Here is a 22,835-nt window from a genome sequence, read left to right as displayed (position 1 = left end):
CCTCCGGCGGCCCCGCCGCGGGAGTGGGAGATTCCCCGCGGCCCGTGGTCACGCCTCCACCTGGACTTCGCCGGGCCTTTCCGAGGTCAGGTTTTCCTGGTTGTGGTGGACGCTTACTCGCGCTGGGTGGAGCTCATCATCATGACCTCCACCACAGCCGAGGCCACTGTCCGAGCACTGACGCGACTGTTTGCCACCCACGGCTTGCCGGACGTCGTTGTGTCGGACAATGGTCCTCAGTTTGCGTCCACCGTGTTCCAGGGCTTCCTGGCCGCCCAAGGCATCAGGCATGCCCTCGTCGCTCCCTATCATCCGGCCAGCAATGGCCGGGCGGAACGCGCTGTCCGCTCGGCCAAAGACGCCCTTGGCCGAATGGACAAGGGCGACTGGCCCACGAGGGTGGCTGCTTACCTCCTGGTTCAGCATTCCACCCCGTGTCCCTTGTCCGGCAAAACCCCAGCTGAGCTGCTGATGGGCCGGCGCCTGCGGACCACCTTAGATAGGTTGCACCCAACGTATTCTGAGGCACAGCCGAGCAACCTGGGACCCCCTCCTCGTTCCTTCCGTGAGGGCGATCCAGTATGGGCAAGGGCTTTCTCCGGGGATTTGAAGTGGGTGCCTGCCACCGTCACTTTTGTAACCGGCCCCTGCTCTTACAGGGTCCGGACCGCCGACGGTGCAGACTGGCGCCGCCACGTGGATCAATTAAGGCGCCGCGAACCTTTGGATCCACACAACAACCCCGCAGGGTCGGCCTCGCCAATTCCACCCGAGGCCCTGGGGTTGGCGCCGCACCCGATTCCCCAGCCGTGGCAGTTGCCCAAGCCGCAAGAAGTTTCGCCAGAGACTGTTCCAGGCGCCTTCCGCCTTCCACAGCCCTCCATCGTTTCAGCCCCCGTTGGGCTACCAGCTCCGCCATTGCAACCGACTTTGGCCTTCCCTCAATCAGGCCAGCCTGTTCCTCGCAACAATTCAAAGTTCCCTGACTCAAACCCGCCAGCGGCCGCGCCTCCCCGGCCCTGCCTACCTGTTCCTGAGTCTCCGCCTCCTCCTCCGGCTGGGGTAGGCCTTCAAGATGGCGCCCGGAGCTCCACTCCCTTCAGGGAGGAGCTCCCACGGACACCACCTCCTTCTCCGACGGTCTGCCCAGTTCTGCGGCGTTCTGGGCGTGTCCGTCGCCGCCCAGCCTATCTTAGCGACTACGCATGCTCCACTGCTACGCATGCGTACTCGCTGGGGGGGAAGGAGTATTGTATTCTTTCCTCCCCGACTTACGACCGGGGAATTCCCCCTGTTGTCAGCCAGCAACAGCCATGCTGTGCCTTAGCCAATCAGGCGCGGCATGGCTGAAGGCGGGCTGACTTGCGCTCCTGATTGGTTCCTTGGCCTGACAGCTCTTCGTATAAATAGCTGTCAGGCTAAGGAAAGGCGCTTCTCTCCTGTATTGCTTGCTATTGTTAAAACGCGTAATAAAATAGAGTTGGACGTTCCTCAGTTGTCAAGCCTCATCTTTCCCCACACTTTTACATTTATCTACTTGCTTTGACTGGGTTTTTCCCACAATCTCCTTACCCAATCTCATGGTAACTGTGATCCAGGTCTGTGACTCTGGATCAGAGGTGGGTTCCTACCTGTTCGGCCCGGTTTGGCTGAATAGGTAGGAACTCGGTCTGCCACGCCTCCAAACTGCTTCTCTTGGCGGTGCCGTAAGCACCCCCATTTTTTTTGTAGTACTGCGCATGCACGTAGAACGCATCCCTGAGCGAACCGGCAGTAGCAGGAGCTGGAATCCACCCTTGCTCTGGATCCACCCCTATCTTAATAATGCCCTGCCATTTCTGTTACTGTAAGTCTTTGAACTACAACCCTCTTGTCTCTCATTATAATCTGAAGAAAAATAATGCATGTTTAAAATATATGTGGACTCATTCTCCTCAAAAAATTATCTGCCTTTCACTCCCCCATTAAAGTGTGGGTTTTTTTTTCTTCTGTAGTTTTACTTCTCTTACCTGCTTATGGGTTGTTTTTTTAAAGGTATTTTTGACTGAAAAGTTTGTTTTCCTTTACCCCTTGATGAGCAGCCCATATGGCAGACAATTAAAATACGCAGGCCTTGTGATCAATACCCACATATTTCTGTGGTGAAGGCTCACATCCAAAGCATATCCTTGTTCCCTGAAGTGCCAACTTTGGGACACATCTTTCTTTCCTATTGCCCATTTGTCCCTTTGGCTTCAGCTTTTAGTTCTACGCGGATCTTATTAACATATGCCTGCTATCTATATTTTATACAGGGGAAGGAGATATTTATCCTCTCCTTACTTTCTTTTCATTCTGTATTAATCCTTCTCATTAACTTGCTCCTTTAGAATGTACCTGTGCTTTTATGGTTCTTCTTCCTTTGAAAAGCTATCTACAGCAGGCAGAAAAGCCATCAGAAAGAAGGATAAATTTACTTGGTTGTGAAAAACCATAACCAAAATTAAAATAAAAAATGAAACAAGCCTAACTCAAAGTAAAGAACTTGCCTCCATATTTATCTATTGTATTTTCCAGATTAATCTTAGAAAATAAAAAAAATGATGAGTAGTTTGTTGTTAAAGTTGTCCAATCTCAGCTGCAAAACTCTGGAGAACCATTAAATGGCAACAGAGAGATTCAAAATACAGATACAGAATCTAGTGGGCATCTGTATCTTGGCAGCCTAAATTTCATTGCCAGCATTTTATTTATAAATGCTCTCACACACCAGTAAAAAAAAAGATAATGATAAACTGAGGATTAACAGTGATGGAGATACTCTGATGGAGGTAATAGGAGTAATTCACCATTTTGCCCTCTGGTAAACTTGATTTGGGCCTGGCAATACCTATCATGGCAGCCATTTTGTCCATGTGCAAGTCTCAACAAGCAGCCATTTTCTTTCATAGCATGTTTTCAAAATATCAGATATGGTTACTATTATGTACCCATGGTACTAGTAAATTAATAACAGTAGTGGGATTTATAAAAGAAACTGCCTCTTCTATCTTTTTTGCCTGGCAGTAATTTTTGCATTCAACAGAGTTCATTTCAGAGACAATATGTTTAGAATTGCAATATTTTAAAATATAATGGAGCTGGCTATATCAAAACCCATTCCATATTTTTAATAGAACCACCTGGCATTCTGGGGGCGGGGGCGGGAAATGGGTTTAATTTTGTCCAACATTTGCCCTTTCTCCTCTGAGAAGTTCCTGATTATAAGAATAGCAGCTTTTTTCATACAGACAATTTTTAAAAACCCAGAAAATAAAATGCAGGTTATTATGACTAATTTGGGTTTTTAATGCAGCCATATTTTATTTCAACATTAGATTACATCATGAAAGACATTTTATATTGTTTTGCCTATGGTTAGAAATTATGTCTGCTTAATCAATTCCATTATGCATTCAGCCAACCATGACACATCAAAGGCTAAGAAGAGATGTTGAAAAAGAACAGCAACAAAAAAAGCAACTTTACTTGTTTAAAATGCTCCCCATTCAGATCAAGATGCAGAGCACTAAATATTAATTATTTTAAATAAATATCAAGCCTCTCCAAATAATACAAATAATTGGCAGGGTTGACTGCCCATTGCCCGGTTCCTAACAGCTGGTGACACTGGCACCCAGCACCTTCTCAGCAGCCTTTGAGATAATGACTTGGGCATCTGCCGGTGAGTGTTTGCAACTGCCCACAGAATTTACAACTCACAAGTGGGCTACAGAGGCTCTGACAGAACTTTTTTATGCAAGGTCTTTGAAATTTATTAATGTAATGCAAACACAAGCCTTCCAACCCATTAAATTGTTGATGTTATGCGAATCCACTCTGGAATTGCAGATCCTCATTAACATTATTTGCATGTTAATCTGCATCTTTTTAATTAGTGATATTATTTATGCACATAATTTTCGCCTACTGGTGCCAAGGCTGAAGCGCATTAATTAATCTACTGAGATGCCAAACTGTTTATTTTTCCTCCATACTTTTATTTGTTTACATGGTGTTTTGGATTCAGGGAAAAATAAAAAAAAATAAAAAGCCTGAAGAATAAAAGCAGAAAGACAAGATTAACTAAAAGCACTTTTTGTTTTCATAATTTAAATTGTAATATTAGCCAAATGTTGTGTTTCTTCCCTCAGAGATCGGTTATTCAGTTACATTACCTTGATGTATTATTAAAATTTATAATGGACTCTGGAGGCTTTTTTTTAGTTCTCTCCTTCATTTACAGAATATACTCAATGTTATTTTAATCTTCATACAACGCTGCCATGCATAGGCAATGATCGGTTTTCCCTGGCGTCTCTCTAGTGCTGCTCCACTTTGCACAACTGATAAACATTTAAATAAGCCTTTTCCAAAAAGAAAAAAAGAAAAAGAAGAAAATCCTAGCATGCTAAAATCATTAACCCATTAATGGAGTGTGGCATTTGCCTTCTCTCCGAGTCAACCAAAGCCCCTCTTTTGATATACATAACTGAAACGATCCCAACTCTTGTACATGGACCTGTGAACAATGCTGAATGCTGATATAATATCATTCTTCCCACTCATTTGAACAGTTGCACATTCCAAGGGCAGCCTTTCAAAGGTTAGATTCCTTAGAGGAAAAGCTTTTGGAGATTTGGGCGTAAGATGTATTCTGAGCAGTTTGTGTATATGAACTTTGCCACGCTGCATCCTACTGGGAATGCAAACTGATCCCCAGTAGAGAACAGACCTGACCTGCTGATCCTTTACGTCACTCCGATTGACTCTGTTTGCAAACCACAGCCTGGCATGTGAGGAAGGGAGGGGGAGCAATGGAGAGCCAGCTTCTTCAGTCACAATGAGAGGAATGAAGACAGCACTGACAAGTGTTTACCTCTTAATGCAGAAGTTCACAGGATGAAAAATATTTCCACACACAGCACTAGTGGTACCCATGAATTTCTCTACTTGCAATAAATCAGCAGCAACTTCAAGCAATGGGAACACCTTCTGACAAAGAACTTTTTCAGTGTATTTTTGGCCCCTATATGTAAAAATGTTTTGCACCTCTTTCCCTGCCAATTTGCATCATAATCTTGTTTAAACCAAGTCAGAGCCAGCAGTAGAAAATCCTGGCAAACATTTGTGCCATTGCCAGCACATTTACTTCTGATCCAGAAATATGATTGTTTCTATGCTATATTTTTTAGAAGTCAAAGTTCAGTAGCAGTACAAAATGTATATTAATAATTATATGTGCATCATTTTAAAAAATACAGAGGAGATAAATGAAAAGGAAGAGGAGTAAAACAGATGGCTGAGCTATCATCAGAATATAAGTACATATATTTGTCATTCAAACTGTAAAGCTAAAGTAAAGTGCCTTGTATGCTTTTCCATGAAGGCTTTAATGGAATCTCTTCATTCAGTTGGCCATGGATATGATTATATACCATGGAGCCACAAATATACCATGACAGAAGCATTGAGATGAGATTTCTTTCACCCCAACATATGTATGGTCAATTCAAAGCAAAACAAGTCCCAGGGGGCTCTCGTCTTTCTGAAATTCATCTTCATTTACATTATCTGATATCACGCTGTCTCTGGTAAGTTGTCTGTTGAAGAAAAGTTAATATTTCTTCAGAATGTGCAACAGAAAGTGGCATCCCAGATAAAAGTTGGGGAAGAGATTGAGGCAATCAGCTCTCTTATAGAAGGCATGTCTCTTGCTAAGGATGTGTCGGAATCCATGCCATTTGAAGTCCAAGAGACTGGTGATTGCTGAGGTTGCTGGAGCAAAACAAATCTGCATGTCTGACTTCAAGAGTTGGCAGTATCAGGACTTCTCGCCTAGAATAATTTGGCCTTTTCAGGATGAGAGGAAGAGAGAGGGCCCTTGCTTTCCAGGTATATGTCTGCCTTTTGATTTCCTTCAGGGATGTTTGCAACTGAGATTTTCCCCTCTGAATAGAATGTCATATGTAGCAGGAACTTAAGACTAACTCTTGACTTCACCCTTTCACCAAGCTCTTTGAATTATACTTCAGTCACTGAATGCAGTAAGATCTGATTAGGGACAGTGGAACATACTATCCCTGATAGCATTTTATCTGTAATTAAAAAGAGGCTATTATTTTTATGTTCTAGTTGGCTTTTTTAAAAGCATAAGGCCAGCAATTAGTGATTCATAAGAATTACATCTAGAAGAAAAACCCAGATCTATAGGAAGGAGGCTATGGAAAACAATTATATCAGGGCATTTCACCATTCAAATTCATTCAGCAGCTTCATTCAATGGACATTATGATACTATATCTGTATGGGCAATGGGATAGGGATGGATAACACTAGACAACATTTTTTTTTCTTTTTTTTCATTTTCAGGAAACATTTTTCTGAAAAATGTTTGGTAATTATGATAAACCCCTTCCAAACTGAATACAAATATAATTTTAGAATGACTGTATCATGCAGAAAACTTGAGAAATATGAAGTAAACTTTCAAAGTCTATAATATATTTAGTTAATAATGTTTCCAACATGCTACATGAGTTCAACAAGGCTAAAAATTATTTTGCTGTTCATTTTCATTTGTACCCAGTGTCTGCTGCATCTCAGTGCAGTGCCCAATAATAATCAGCAAGTATTGATGGATTCCAGTTGCCTGGAAACCATGTTCATCACTTACTGCACCTAGAATTTTGGGGAAAAAGTCCAAGTGTAAATGCAGAAAGTGAATCTTCAAATAACATATTGTACTTCATGGTTTTGTGTGCTGAAAGACATTTTGTCCATTAGCTGAATGTAGTTTGGTGTTGAAAAGAGCATCCTTGAATGCTTTCCAGATGATTTTCTCTGGATCTACTAGCAGATCTTGAAACCATTTGTCATATTTGATCTGTGGACCAACAAAAAGGCCTTCTTTAATCTTGGCATCAGTTATTCTTAGAGACATCTGTCTCAAATAACTAAGACCTTCACCTCCCTTGTTCATCGCTTTCTCAAATTTTTTCACCAGTCTGAGTAATTTCTGAAGCAGAAGAAAAATACCTTTGTGAGGTTAACAAGTGGTGCCACATTTTTCGGTCCTGGAACAAATTCTTTCCAAGTGGCCATTTTTTAAAAATATAATGCAACTCTCTCTTGTGGTTGCCCCATTCACATAAGTAACAACCAAGTATTTGGTATAGCAGAGCTGCATTCCAAGCAGCAGAGCCACTACTTTTAGATCTTTACAGGTATTCTAGTTGTGTTGGGTGTACTGGATGTGGTTCAACAACATTTCCATGTTTTTGTATGTTTCTTTCATGTGTGCAGCATAGCCATTGGGTACTGAAGGGTGTACATTGCCATTGTGTAATAAGACCACTTCAAGGCATAACAATGATGAGTCAGTAAAGAGTCATCATTCTAGTGGGTCATACCCACAAACCAAAGCTGTGGACAAGCCATTAATATCAGTAGAAAAAACAAGTTGCAAAGAAATTTGTTAAACCATCTTGCTGTCTTTGAAAGACAGAAATGTGTGTGCCTTATAACCTCAATACTAACCCTAAGGATTCTATCATAAAGCATAACATAAGCAAAAGCAATTATTGACTTCTTTATTAGGGTAATATTTCAAAGCATCTGATTTTTTAAACCTATTTTTTTAAGTTTTAGAGGACAACATGTAGAAGTCATAGGCAGTTAAAACAAAGCTGATCAAGGGACAGGATGGCTAAATATCACTACAAATACTAGATACTGTGACATAATGTTTGTTTGTTTGTTTGTTTGTTTGTTTGCTTGCTTGCTTGCTTAGGTAAGTATGTATGTATGTACATACGTACGTACGTACGTATTATTTATTTATTTATTTACTTGCCTTCATTATTTTTAGAAAAAAATCAAAGTGGGACATATTCAATACCCCTTTCTCTCCCCCCCCCCAATAATAACCATGTGAGGTGGATTGTGCTGAGAGCTAGTGACTGGTTGAAGGTCACCCAGTGACTTTCATGGGTAAGACATAATTAGAACTCATGGTCTTCTGCTTTCTAACTGGATGCCTGAATCACTAGGCCAAACTGGATCTGTAAGCTTAGAAGAGCTGAAAAACCAATTAATGACAGCAATAAGAAGTAAATTTGGTCACTATGTGTGAGAAGTTATGAACAACTAAAGAGTAACAGTAATAAGAGCATATAGTTGTAGAATAAGATTACTGTTTCATGCATCTGACACAATGTGGCTCATGCTATTAATCTTTGAAGTACTACAAAACTTTTTTTTTTTGTTAGTTACTATTAAACTATCAAGCCTACAGCTTAATGAACATAAATTTCCAAGAAGAAATGCATACTAAAAACCTTAGAAATGTATTTTTCCACATAAAAATAAAAGGCTTTATTGATAGTATCAGCATCTAACATATTCAATACTGCTACCTATAAGATTTAAAAGATTTCAGTTTCCTACATCTGATTTTACAAATACATAGATGTTAACAAAAAATTAATACTAGAATATGTAGATTGAATTTCGGTAAAATCTTGAGAGAGCCTGTCACCGTTCTCAATGCAAGAACCAGAGAAGATTAAATGTTGCATTTTTGTATTACAAAATGATGGTGCACTTTAGTTTTAACAATATACCAGGGGTGTCAAACTGGATTTCTTCAAGGGCCAGATCATCATTGTAGTTCTCCTCCATGGGCTTGCAGGGAGCGGGGGAGATAGGACGGCTGGCCTGCAGCACTCTGACAGCCAAAATGGGGTGCAATGAGGCCATGTGCGCACCCCGGCATCCTGTTTTGGCTGGCAGGATGCTGCAGGAGGCCATCCAGGCTGACAATGGGGTGCGTGGGTGCACGCAGCCCCCCGCCCGTTGCCTATTTTGGCTGCCAGAGGCACCCAGGGCTGGTCCCACAGGCCAGATTTAAGCACCCTGTGGGCTGGATCCAGCCCATAGGCCTTAAGCATGACACCTCTACAATACGCAGTCTCCATTCATATTTTGAATGCATTAATTTAATTAATTTAAAATACTGCATAGTTCAATAATTTCCTCTGCTTCAAAAAATAGCCAACCACAATTTACCTTGGTTCCTTTAAAAGAGGTGTCTAAAAACTGGCCAGAATGCAGAATATTTGGCTTTTCTACTGAAATAGTTCTTGCCCCTCTAACCCCTAAAGAACAACAAGACATCTGGCAAATTACAAAAAGGCTCTTAGCAAAGTCAGACTGAAAGTTGCATTTTATAGTCCTCAGTACCAAAATTTCATTTCAGGAATAAAGAATTCAATCCTCAACAGTCTTCTTAAAGTGTAATCATACTGAAACTAATGTGGGATGCAAGCAATAACTTTAAACAACAATGGAAGATTAGATATTAAAAGATAGAATCCTTTTTAAATGGGTGCATCTGTTGAATATGGAAATATCTCTGATTGCATGAATAGAGTTATATATGCTGTTTAAATTAGTAATATTTTCAAGAGTCATTGACTGTATGGCATCATGACAGGACCCTGTTGGGTCTAATTTCAGGTATTGGTTGTGGTGTTTTCCAGTAATATCAACAACACTTAGACTTACATACCGCCCCATGTTGCTTTACAGTACTCTCTGGGTGGTTAACAATTTCAGCATATTGACCCCAACAACCTGGAACCTCGTTTTACTAATCTTGGAATGATGGAAGGCTAAGTCAATATTGAGCCGATCAGGATTGAACTCCAGACTATGTGTAGAGTTAGCCTGCAATATTGCATTCTAACCACTGCCGTCAGGGCTCCTGGTTTTCGAGATTTATGGCACGCAATTCAATCAGCACATTGAATGGTGCAGAAGAGCTGTGCAACCAGGGTATTTGGAACTTGACCCTGGGTTACTTTAGTTGCCACCTATAATTCATCCTCTTTCACAGTAATTTTATTAAAGATACTAATTTACAACAATAAAAACTAATTCAAATTACAAACAAAGACAAAATAGAACATGCAGAAAAGAAAAGAAAACAAATGGAAAGGAAAATAGAAAAAAAGTAAAAATAAGAATACAGTAAAGAAAAAGAAAAGTATATAATGAAGTGCCTTTCCCCTTCATCACAATAAATAAACAATTTTAGTAACTTATCACCATCTTTTAAAATACATCAAATAATGTCTTCTTTCCATATCCCATTTCTTATCTATATACAACACATCCATAACACCTCATACTTTCAGTCCTGATGTCAGTAAAAGTTGTTACCAGAGATGATAACATACCTATTTTCACCTTGATCAGTTACATTATTATAATTGTGGCATTTATATTACCTTATTTTACTTTTAACAATTTTGATCTTTAGTTTCCTCAAATAATGCTTCCTTTTCATTTTTTTCTTTGTCCCTTCTCACAAAATTCTTCAAGATTATAACAAGCCTCAATAATGTTCTGTAGCTGAAGAAGAAAGTAGAACAGACAAGTTAAAGAATGGAAATTATAATTTGTTTCTCCAGCATTTACTTATATCAATTCCAAAACAGCTAAGTATTTACTATGATTTCTGTTAAAACATGTCCTTTAGTTCCCACTAGTTAACTATGTGTTGGTGATATGGTCCCATCTTTTCCTGATTCTCCTCTATACTATATTTTCCAGGGTTTGTGATTTGTTGCATTTTAAAACATTTTGCTTTCTTTGATTGCAACCAAGGTTCGAGTGGAATCCACCCCCTTTTTTTTATTATGGCAGAAGCTAAATTGGAAACTACACTCTTTGCATTTCCAAACTAAACCTTTTCTGGCTTTTATCCTTGTGCCAAATGAACAGCCTGTCTTGAACTTACTAAACTTTGAACTTTTGCCTGCCAGCCACAACTGGCAAGAGCTAATTTGTTCTCCGTCCATGTACATAGAAAGATAGGCACACTGTAACCTTATCTGCAAATGAAAATACTTGATTTTTCATGTTCTACCACAGGGCATTCCTGGAAGCTACGGAAAATGTTGTACTGCTTGACATTTTTTAAAATATGGTTTGGATGTAGTTGAATGGTTTCTAAAATTATGTTGTAACTTTTCTGCCAATAAACAAGCATGAACAAGGGCCAGGATCCAAATGTATTAACTTACTCTGGCATAAACCACCTCACAGAAATCAGAGACAAGCTGTAAACCACACTATTGACTCTGAGAGCCAATTATTCCTTCTCCTAAGCCCTAATGCAGAAATAGAGAATAAAACTTGCTTTAGAGAGCAAGAAAGGGCAGGATGGAATATATGAAACCAGGTAAACTTAACCAGTTGAATTTTGTAATACTGTAATATTTTCGCTATTTAAATTCTTGTGTAAAAGGATCTCAGCTAATTAGTCATACATGCTACATTAACAGAAATGCCATCTTTTAATATAGTTTGGCCTGAATCCAGTCCATGTTAGTATGGACACATGGTTTGTCTTCAGTCAATGGGACTGGCTGTTATAAAATGTAATATACATTTTATAATAAGTTATGAGAAGTTTATTTGGGGCTTCAGACACATTGTTTTGTATTATGTTTATTCTATTTTGCTGTATATTATTGTTTTAGCTATTATTAACCACCCAGAATTACTAAGCTGAGATGGGCAGCCTTTAAAATTTATAAACAAATAAATATGTATTCCTAGGTATTCCTTAAATTTTAAATGAATTATTTAAATAAAATGCATAAAAGCCTTCAATTAATATTGCATGTTATATCAGTAGTCCTCACTTAGTGACATTTATTAGGACTGGTAACTGGTAACTCTGTTATAAAATTCACTATTCCTAAACAAAAAAATCATGTCAACATAAAGGATTTACTTCCTGTTTTGTTGTTAAGCAAACAAACAATCATTAAGCAAGATATCCCGTGACTGCAACTTATAGTTTTACTTTTGTGTTCTCCATTAATTCTGCTTATCCCATTAATTATGAATGGATCTGGAGATATTTTGCATATTTACTAGAATAAAATGTGGGGAAATTGATATATATCAATTTATACATCATATATACATCAAATATATAAAAGAGCCTATGCTTATGCATGTCTGTACAACAGAATGAGAATTCAGTTATGTTACAGATTTTAAATTTAAGATAAGATGTACAAATATTCACTGAAGTTCAGTAGGAGAAGAATAACATCATTAAAAAAAACTTTTTTTGAGAGAGAGTAGTCCACCATTGAATTAATCTATTCCAAGATAAGAATCTATTTAATATTTTTAATGTCTGAAATCATTGGTTTTGTTCCACAAAAATAATTTTCAACTGTAAATTTATGATACATATTTCAAGTATAGGTTTAAATTGTTTCAATTGTTAAATTGTTTTAATTGACAATTAAAACAATTTAAACCTATACTTGCAATTGAATTGATGCTTTAGCCTAACCCTATACTATACTATTAAACCTATACTAATGAATTGATGCTTTAGCCTAACCCCAATATATTCTAAGCTATGTAGAAGCTGTCGAAGCATTTGGACCAAACAAGGGGCATATCTGAATGAATTTCCCTTTATTCTTTTTTGGGGATTAATTATTTTCTTACTGTAATATTTGAAAGTATCTTTAAAAAGTATCTTAAGAAACCCATACTTCAATCATATCATTCTTACAAGAGAGCTTTGTTTTCTCAACCACTTCTCTCTTAGCTCCAGGAAGGAAGCAATGGTAAATTACTTCTGAAAAAACTTGGTAAGTAAACTGCAGCAACCTGTCCAGGTAGTTTTCTAGAATCTGATCAGAAGGCACCGAAAAGGAAGCTTACTATGGTGAACCAGGTTCTTTGTAGAAATGTAAGGTTTACAGGCATTATACTATTTTTTTGTTATGAGATGGGCAGCAAATAAATTCAAAAATTAAATACTACTTTTTGAAATTCTGAATTTTTCCATTTATGAATAACTTTAGATTTAAGTTTGAACATTTGCAGAAAGACTACCACATACTTTTGAAAGCATGTTTCACTGAAATCTGTCAACGCTTAGGATTTATGTAATAGAATTCTTCATTATGATTTGCTTTCCTTGTATTCACATTTTTTTATTTTTCAGAAAATTGAAAAAATAGAAATGAACAAAAATGACATATAATAAAAGCTTAGTCTTTCATGATAGTAGCTGATTAAAAACATTAACACAAATTAGTTCTAAACCACCATTCATGATCTTATAAAGTCCGATATTCTATCGTCTTCAGTTTTACTGATTTGGAACACGATTTTTAAAACAAATTAGGAAAGAGAACTGTTAGAAAGAAACAATGATTATATTTGATTCCCCCCACCCATGCCATATAACTTAATGTTTCTCAGCCTCAACAACTTTAATATGTGTGGACTTCAGCTTCCAAAATACACCTATTAAATCAATACAGTTTAAGCGGGGCATGATTAACAAGTCTCACTGAGCAGCATTAATCTATAAAGCTCTTATGCAACAAATCAAGAAGGATCAGGTAAGTCCTTCCAATAAGATTTCTTATTCCACCTTAAACAGCCACAGAAATTTTGCCATTAGATTCAATTTAGGCCTTTTAGAAAATGTTTCCATCACTTTCATTTATTTTAGGAGTTATTATACAAGAAACTGTTTGTACTGTCAACTCCTTGCAGCCTTTGAAGGCTTTATTTTCTGGCTTCATTTATAGGCGTAGATCAGGGGTGTCAAACTCACGGCCGCAGGCCAGATGCATCACATGCTGGCCCTGCCCACCCCTAATTTAGCGAAGGGGGGGAAAGTCATGATACGTCACATGATGGCAATGTGATGGTGTGAGTTTGACACCCCTGGCCTAGGTGATTTGAATTTAATTCTCAGTAACTAGCCACTTGAAAGTTTCTGGATATACCTATTGTAAATACATCTGTGGACAAACTTAACAACCCATATATTTTGAAATCTATAAATTATTGAATGTATAAACTTCTTACATAGTACTATGAATAATGGTAACATTTTTAATTTTTAGAGAATTCAGAAAAAGTATGAGGCTACTGTTGTGAAAAGTGGATTCTTCATACCTTTTCTTATAAACTTTTCCCAAATACCATAGACAAATATTCCAGTAAATGAATACTTACATAAAAACGTTGTCTATTGGTTAACAAAGGCCAACAGTGGAGCGCTTATTTTTTAAAAATAACAATACAAATCTGTCTCTCCATACTTAAAGAATATGTTCAGCAACCCTATTCTTGAAAAAAGGACTATAAAGCTTTTTTTCTTTGTTACAATTTTTTTTCATGTAAGTATCTAGATTGAGAGACTGGTGATTTCTAAGAATTCTTTTGGAATCAGCTTATTTCTCAGTGACTGCCAGTGTTTTTATTTCATTAATAATGTATTTTTGTTTTTGTCAAAATTTATCAGTATTATGGGCCTTTCCTAAGTAGAAATCACTTCACAACAATGCCATGTTTTGCTAGGGCTAAACAACCCAGCCATTCACTGTCAAATAGAATTAACAGTCAGGGAAGTCATGTCTTTTGGATAGAAAAATAGGTAAATTAGTTTATGGAAATCTGTTTTTAAGTATCAGCATTTGTTGACATAGAAAAATGAACAGTGTGTATTCAGGCAGAGAGATTAAAGTTACTGGAAACATTTCCTAATTGTTCTTGTTAGCTAATAAGAAAGGGATGTTTGAGCAATGTCAGTTGAGGCTTGTACCTCATGTAAAATAGATATTTTGAGAAGCCTTCACATGAAGTCACAATTATTTAAAAGCACATTTTATCAGCTACAGTATATTAATGCAAATTTCATCCATTTTAAATACTACTGTTTACCAATACTAATAAGGAAGAAATTTAGCTATAAAGATTCTGACTATTATATCAAATAGTCATCTTCTGGGTTTTTAGATAGGTCTGGTTATTTTTCTCAGACTTATTTACATGTGTCCAATTCATTAAACAATCACAATGCCCGTGAGAAAAATCTTATATAGTTGGCATATTCTTTCTTAGAAAATAATTTCCCATTGGTTAATGTCAGGAAATATCTCCTTAGTTCCAGGTAGTTCTGAAAGCCCTGAAAAAAAAAAAAGGGGGGGGGGGGTTGGTGATAATCCATAACTAATGAAATCCTCCCAAGATGGCATATTTCCTTCCCAGATTGGAAGTAATCTGCAGCCACCTTTTTTTTTTGTCATGTGATAGTGATCTTCTGCCTAGGCACACTTTGTCTTAAAGTGAAGCTGCTGATTGAGGATGCTTGTGTCTGCTTTGCACCAACATATTAATTACTTTAATTATCATAGTATGATTTAACTGAGGCATTTGTAACAGGTATTTTTTAATCTCTTCCAAAGACCTCAGACTAGAATAGATGGCCAGTCACACTATATTTTAGGAACAGAGGAAGTTAGACAAACCTAGAGGAATTAGCCCAAAGGCACTGAGTATCATAGCTGAATGGGGTTTGAGCCCAGTCCAAGTATAACATTCTAGCACTATGCAACAGTGACAAAAGCAAGTTATATATTTCTACTTTTTGTAAATGTATCAGACTTCTGAGAAGAGAAGTGTCAGTTATCATTCATTTACTATATCAATTTTAGTTAGAGAAGAGGGTTTTTAAATTTTTTAAAATATATTCTGCTGTGGTTTGATTTACATTTCTGTCATTTCATTAGCGGATTGCTTCAGTTACTAATGACACTATATCAATATTCTATATCCCATTTATCTAACTTACTTAATTGTTTTTTATAGGTCTTGTGTGGGAAAGGATAGGCCAGTCTATTTCCAGTCCATGCAATTTTTATATGAGTTTCCTCAAAAGTTTATGCTATCCTATTTTCTTAATATTTGGATTCTTTTAAAAATCCAAGATGATATTTCCAAATGTATTGCATGCAATGACTTGTAAAAATGCCACTCACACTTTACATTTATTATATTTTCTCATTTTTCTGATCAAAAAACTGCATCAAATCATTTAAGAAAAAAAGGTGAATAACTAAATTTGGAGTCGTATATTATGTCAAGTTAGTTTTTAACAGTTCATAAAAATAAAATTTCTCAAGCATTCATAGGTTGTTCAGATTTTTAAGTGTGTGTGTGTATGTGTGTGTATGTGTGTGTGTCTTTTATGCCATTACTAATTATGGATGACTACCTGGACAAGTCCCTGAAGTTTTCTGAACAACATTTTTGGAAAGACATTTGTCTTCTTTCTAGGGCTGGGAGAGAATCACCAGGCTACCTTTGCACCCAAGCAGGACTAGAACTAATTATCTCTATTGACTTAAATCACTATATCAAACTGGGCCTGTACATGGTGCAGCTATGCAAATATTCAATTTTTTTCTATTGAAAATCCAATAGTACTGCTGCAGCAAATGTCAAAATGATTAAACAAAGCATGTTTGTGTTTTGTGTGTGTTTAAAATTAAAATCCTGATTAAATCAATCTATTTTTGTCATAGGATAGTTTTTATGAGGCAATCCTACCTGTAATTTTGCAGAACTCTAATCCAAGAGCCTTTGAGTCATCTAAAACAATGTCAGTTCTAAACTTGCACGATGGTGCAAGAGAGTTTGGGTTATCTTCTTTGCCAAGACAGAAATATCCTTTACCACAGATCTAAACAATTTATTTCCATATCTCAGTCTTGAAAGATATAAATCTTAAAGCTCCAAACCAACCAGCAGACATTTAACAAAGGACATTGTTCTCCTCTCCCTGTTCCCTTTCCAAATTTTGGAGCTCTAATATAGAAGAAAGAAGAACTGTAGAAGGTGTTTTGTTTTAATTTTATATGGGAGTTCCAAAGTTGGACTGTACCTTCTGATTTTGTACCTCACTCACCCTTGGAGACTCTATCTTTGAACCATCTGTTGGTGACCAAGATGTTATCTCTAATGGATTGCAAGCTTGCTTAGATTTTAAACCTTTCGAAATAGAGTTTTAAAAATAAAGTTCTGCATTCTTTTTCTTTTTGACAAAGCAGAAAAAGAAAGAAACTCACAAGTAATAAAATGAATACTATTGATCAAACATGCCTCCTGCAAACTAATCCATTATATCACACATAGTTCCCATACAAAATGGAGAGGAAAAGAGTTTTCCTTTTGAATGCAGCCTTTGATTTTTGCACAGCAGCCTGTTGAATTACATTGGGATCTAAGAGCTGTCATATTTTTTTATTTTATTTTTTTCAGTTGTCAGCAGACTTCTGAAGTCCTAGAAACCTGTCAAATATTCTTTTCTCTTGTATTGTGAAAAGGAAATAAACCTTTGGATCTGTAATTCATCTTTGACCAGGAAACATGGGCTTGCTTATGACAATGGCTCTTTGCCTGAATAGATCATTTTTCCTTGTAAAATATATGACTTTTTAAATTGTGTATCAATCAAAGTAATATAACCCATTTGCCATTGAAATATATGACAAGAATATGGAGCTGGGAATACGCCTGATAGATCAGTTGGTTTTAAGGGCAATTTGATATATAAATAAAAGGATTTCTGCCCCAAATTTGTTCTTTCTTAATTATTTTATGAATGATAACGTTAAATTTCATAGCAAAAGATGGGACTGTGCAAATATTTGCTATATGGATTGTTTAATGCATTTTATTATTTATTCATTGGAGTAAATTGAAAGCTATTTTATCCAAAAATCCAAGGTTTTTTATGGCCCTATGGTGTGTGTGTGTGTGTTTTTTTTTTTACAGACCTAGATTGAAATAGTGTGAAATAAAACCTGGAAGAGACTGATCACTGAAGAAGGTTCAGTAACAAATAGCAGCATGAGAAGCAGTTACTTCTTTTGAGTAACAACCAATTTTGTGTCTCATTGAGTAGGACCAAGGACAGTTCCTAATGGAACCGCCTGGGAATCATGGCTATTTCTTAGCAAGAGACCTTGGAAATAGGTGCTGGCTATTGAATTAAAGAAACAAAACATATTTGAAAGGAATGAAAGTTTGCAGATGTCAGTTTATAACATAACCTATTATATGTCATAATATCCTTGATTTGTAACTGTATGGCTTATGCAGAGCAGAGTTCTACTTTAAATTAGCCATGTGTCTTATTTATGCAAATATTATGACAGAAATATGGAGAGAAATTACAAGAAAAGAGCCATTCCATTGTGAATAAGCATGGATTAGCCTATTGTGGATTGAATACAGGATTCATTATATTAAAACCAGAAGGGAAAGTAGAATCAGTTGATCCATACTGTACTGTACTTTAACTAGATTATCTTATTGGACTTTTCTGGAAAAAATCCCAGTTAGTAAATGCTAAATATTTTCTCACCCAATAGTATTAATTGCTATGAGCCTCAAAGATTTTACCATTGGAAACAAAATAAAAAATAAGATAGATGAACCCAGTAAGCAGAGTATTAAAGTAGGTAATGACTACCATCTCAAAAGCAATGGATGTATAACTGTTAGTTTTCATGATTACATATTTTTATTATGATTTTCAGTGTGAATGGGGGGGGACCCTCCACCAACAATATTTTTGTACCCAACATGAATTTTCAGAATTTGCTTGTAAAAAATGTGTACCTTGTATTATGTATGGCAGACCAAACAGCTTAACCCCCATGTAACACAGTAATTATTGCTGCATTAACTGCTAAAACCTAAGTTATGATTTAAAAGAAGAGGGCCAGTTGCTGACCAGTATGGACAGAGTTCCTCTTCAATTACCAGGGGTAAGATTCAGTTGCTAGTGGTTGCAGTTTCTTTCTTTTAATACTTCTGTCAGGCATCTCTGGAACCTTGGAAGACTAGTATGTTTGAGGTCCATTATAGGAGATCCAAGAAATATAGTAGTGCCTGTAGTGCCTGTAGGATGCAGGGAATAGAAAGTTAAAAGAACATTGCTTAGTTAGCTCAAGATATTATTAAGATAAGTGCCAAGAACTAGAATCTAACATCTTGTCAATCTTTTGAAATTTCATCCAAATTTCCAGAGTTCTGGGAATACCAGTGAAATAAAATATTGCCAGGACATTTAATCAACAAAAAGACCATAACTGCAAGCAATCATAAAATGAAGAACATGCATGTATGTATGAATCCATTCCTTAATGACTGTCAGCCAAGTGAGTGATCTGTCTCCATTAACAAGTGTTTTGCTTTAAAAATGGATGTTGCATTAAATAAAAGCTCAGTGAGATTAGACTGCTGCCAGCTCATTCACACATGCAAACCAACACTTAATGTGATAGCCAACAACTAATAACCATGTATGTGAGCCAACCCTTGGAAACATGAAAAATGAGGTAACTAAATGTAGTGGCTAACACATATGCAACAGCTGCCTCTCTATCTTTTATTCCCTGAAATAGATGTAAAGTCTTGCTTTCCCCTTAAGAGCTATCTCAGACTATGGGCCAACCTCTCCAATTGCCTTTAATTTGAGACTCAGACAAGCTACAGATAACAGCAATGAAAGCTGCACATCATATATAAAAGAATTGTGTCTAATTGACTCAGTTAATGCACTGTATCTGCTGAAGTGATATTAAAGGTAATTCAGCACGTCATGTCTCGAAACCAGATACCAAGGGGAAAGAATGAGCAAACTGAAACTTCTTGTGGGAAAAAAAGGAGAAAATCCTCACATTCCTTATGTGTTCACATGAAATGACTAAGAGGCTTGTAAATCACTTTAGTGACTTTGAAAAAATAATAATACAGGATGGTTACTATGAAAAACAAATAGTGTGGTAAAGAAGAAGCAGAAACATTGAATTCCAAATAAAGACATGTATCATTTCAATGTTGGCTATATAAAATAATGCTGGTGTAACTATCTGCTTAAAAACTTAGGCAAAAACATGATTGATGGCTGAGGATAAAAGAAGTTATACTGAATATAAAAGGCATATGAAAGACAACAGGTTGGGGGGAATCAAATTAAATAATAAATACATATACAGAGGTAGAAACACAAGAAACAACACCATTTAGTTTGGAATGCCAAAATCCAGGTGTAAATCAGGTGGGAATAGAAGGATCTTCATCTGAAACAAATCGTACCTTTTCTTTCCAAATAGTTCAGACCATCCCACACTGCAATCAGTTGGGGTTACATTTCAGAGACCTGAGTTCAAGTCTTTTTCCCACAATGCCAGTTAGAGATGTATTGGGATCCAGCAGATTTTCAGTCCCCAATCTATGATGTTTCAGAGAATTGCTCTGAAGGTAAAATGGAATGATTATTGCACCCGTAACTATCACAGGGAAAGGATAAGGTAACAATTGGGTGGATAGTTTGTGTAGAATTTTGAGATGCTTTTATTTATTTGCCAATGTTCACCCTTGGATGCCTTACAGTTACAATGATTGCCTTTCTTAATCTCTGCATAAGATTGATAAGGAATAGAAATACAAATAATATAGATTGAACAATCAATTACAGCCTTCTCTATCCTGGTTCCCTCCAGATGTGCTAGACTATAATCTCAATAGTTTTCAATCAGATTAAAATCTGAAATCCAGTATGTCCAGAAAACAGCAGGTTAGGGAGCGCTGATCTAACACATATGTAATAGTTATCTTTAATGGATATCTTTTATCAATTATTATTCTAGCCAAAGCTAAATAACCACTTTATCTATTAACATTTTACAGTTCCCAAACTTTTCTCTGCATATGCAGTTATATATCATTTTTTCAAATTGTGTGTTATAATTCATTACTTGAAATATGGCATACAATGTATATATCAAATAAAGTCTACACAAATATGCATTAGGTTAGCAAAAGAATTTGAGTTAGTATAATATTCAAACCTGTGATATTTATCAACCCTTTAACAATGAAATATACTGATCAAGTACTCACTATGTATTTCAAGTCACTAGGATTTTTTCTCAGTTTCAAAAAGCTTTAAAAATATTTCTTGTAAAATTCCTTGTAAAAATAACCATATTTTTGTAAATAATAGTAAATAAAAATAATCATTCCTTGTAAAAATAATCCTTGTTACTAGATCACATCTGTTTATGAACCCAGGAATTATGATCTAATTTATAAAATTATTGTCATTATGACAATAACAGTTATACAATTAAGAGCATCTTAACCAGAAATCAAACAGGAAGCTTTTTTATATATAAAAGTGGAGGTTTAAAAAATAGCAAAGCTTTATGTACATATGTCAAACTGTTTTAAAGAACCAGAGACAGGCAAGTAAAATGGAAGTTAGCAATTTCACCATCTCATCTTGAAAAAATAGATTCTGCCACTGATAAAGACAAGCATAGTAAAAATTGTCAAAGTTAATGCAGCCTGGTATTAACATTGAACAGCTGTGCCCTTGGGGTAAGGGATCAGATTTGTCTTGCGTGACCATCATCTACACTCACACACACTCTTCTTTTTAGAAGTGTGTTGACTAAATTGAATGTGAAGATTTGTAAAGCTACCAACTCAACATGCCTCTAACATTAACCAAGGATCTTTCAGTGGGAAGGAAAATAATTATATTGGCTGAAGGCCAAACGAGGACATGGCATGATCTATTGATAATAATACATATGGGATGAGACAAAACGTCTTTTCCTCTCTCTCAGGACCATCCCGGGAAATTCAAACAGACTGAGCACAGTTTTCACTTAGACTTAAAGAGTCAAACATACTTCAGACTATGGATATATGGTATATTTTCCCAGTCATGAAAAGAATCCAACATTAAGCACTTTTAAGTCTCACTAATTCTGACGCAAGTATTAAGCATGTCCTTCAGTTTATTTCTTTGCAAGTAATTGGACTAAAAGCTACTTAGCTCACAAAGACTCAGATCATGATATAGGGTTAATTCGGCTATTTCTTAACATACTAATTAAGGCTGCATGTTTGTGTTACATGCATATACTTGGCAGCAAGACCCATTGAACACCTTTGTACTGATTTTTAAGAAGGCATGCTTAGGATAGATCTGCTAAATATTTAATAAAGTTTAAAAGAAAGACTATTGACACATACTAGGTCCATTTAAAATAATTTTAAAGTTAAACAAAGAATAGGTAAAATAGTAAAATGACAGGTTTTTAATGTCCGTCTTCATACTGAGAGAACTATAGGAGAAAATTGCTAATGGAAGGTGTCCTGTTGTACTAAGCAAAATTTTATCCTTCTAGGTTTTTTCTCTTATGCTACATTTTACATTTGTTTGGGTTTTTTTTAATCTCTCTTTGCAATAGTTTAAGCTTAGTTATACATACATGCATATTTACATTTCATTCTGTTTCTGATTATTATTTTCTTATTATTCTTTCTCTGCAGTACCTTTGAGGACTTTCTGGGATCTGAATTAAAACTGTTTTTATTTAGCCATGTGCGGTTACATCCACACCAAATGAATGAAGTTCACCTAGAATTTTTGAGCCCTATACACACCACATGGAGAGGAAGGAGGAGCTCCATATTTGATAGCTTCTCCACATTTTGAAAAAAACAAATCTCCAAACAAAGAAAACTGGATGTCACAAAGAAGAGTTGCAGCCTATTTTTTTCCCTTGTGTCATCATTTTATTTGTGTAGGAAATTTCTTTCATGGCAAGCATTTGACCATGCAGTTCCTCACTTGCAGTTTGAAATGGTACACTTCAGGGCACAGACCATTTGTTGGTGTTTTTTCTGAGCTAGACCTAAGACACAAGAGACCAAACATATGTGAGCGAGCTTGTGTTTCCTTCCTCTTCTCTTAATGGCAGGAATTACAGGAACATTTGCAGCTGAAATGTTGTAATATCTACCATATGTGGCCTTAGTTGCTTCTTTTTGATTATTACAGATCATGCTTACCATGTCAAAATTATGATTGCAACTAATCCTCATTC

The sequence above is a fragment of the Natrix helvetica genome (genome assembly GCF_964273705.1).
Source record: "Natrix helvetica genome assembly, chromosome: 4".
In the NCBI taxonomy this organism is placed as follows: Eukaryota; Metazoa; Chordata; class Lepidosauria; order Squamata; family Natricidae; genus Natrix; species Natrix helvetica.
The sequence above is the reverse complement of the archived record's forward strand: the minus strand, read 5'-3'. Positions refer to the sequence as shown.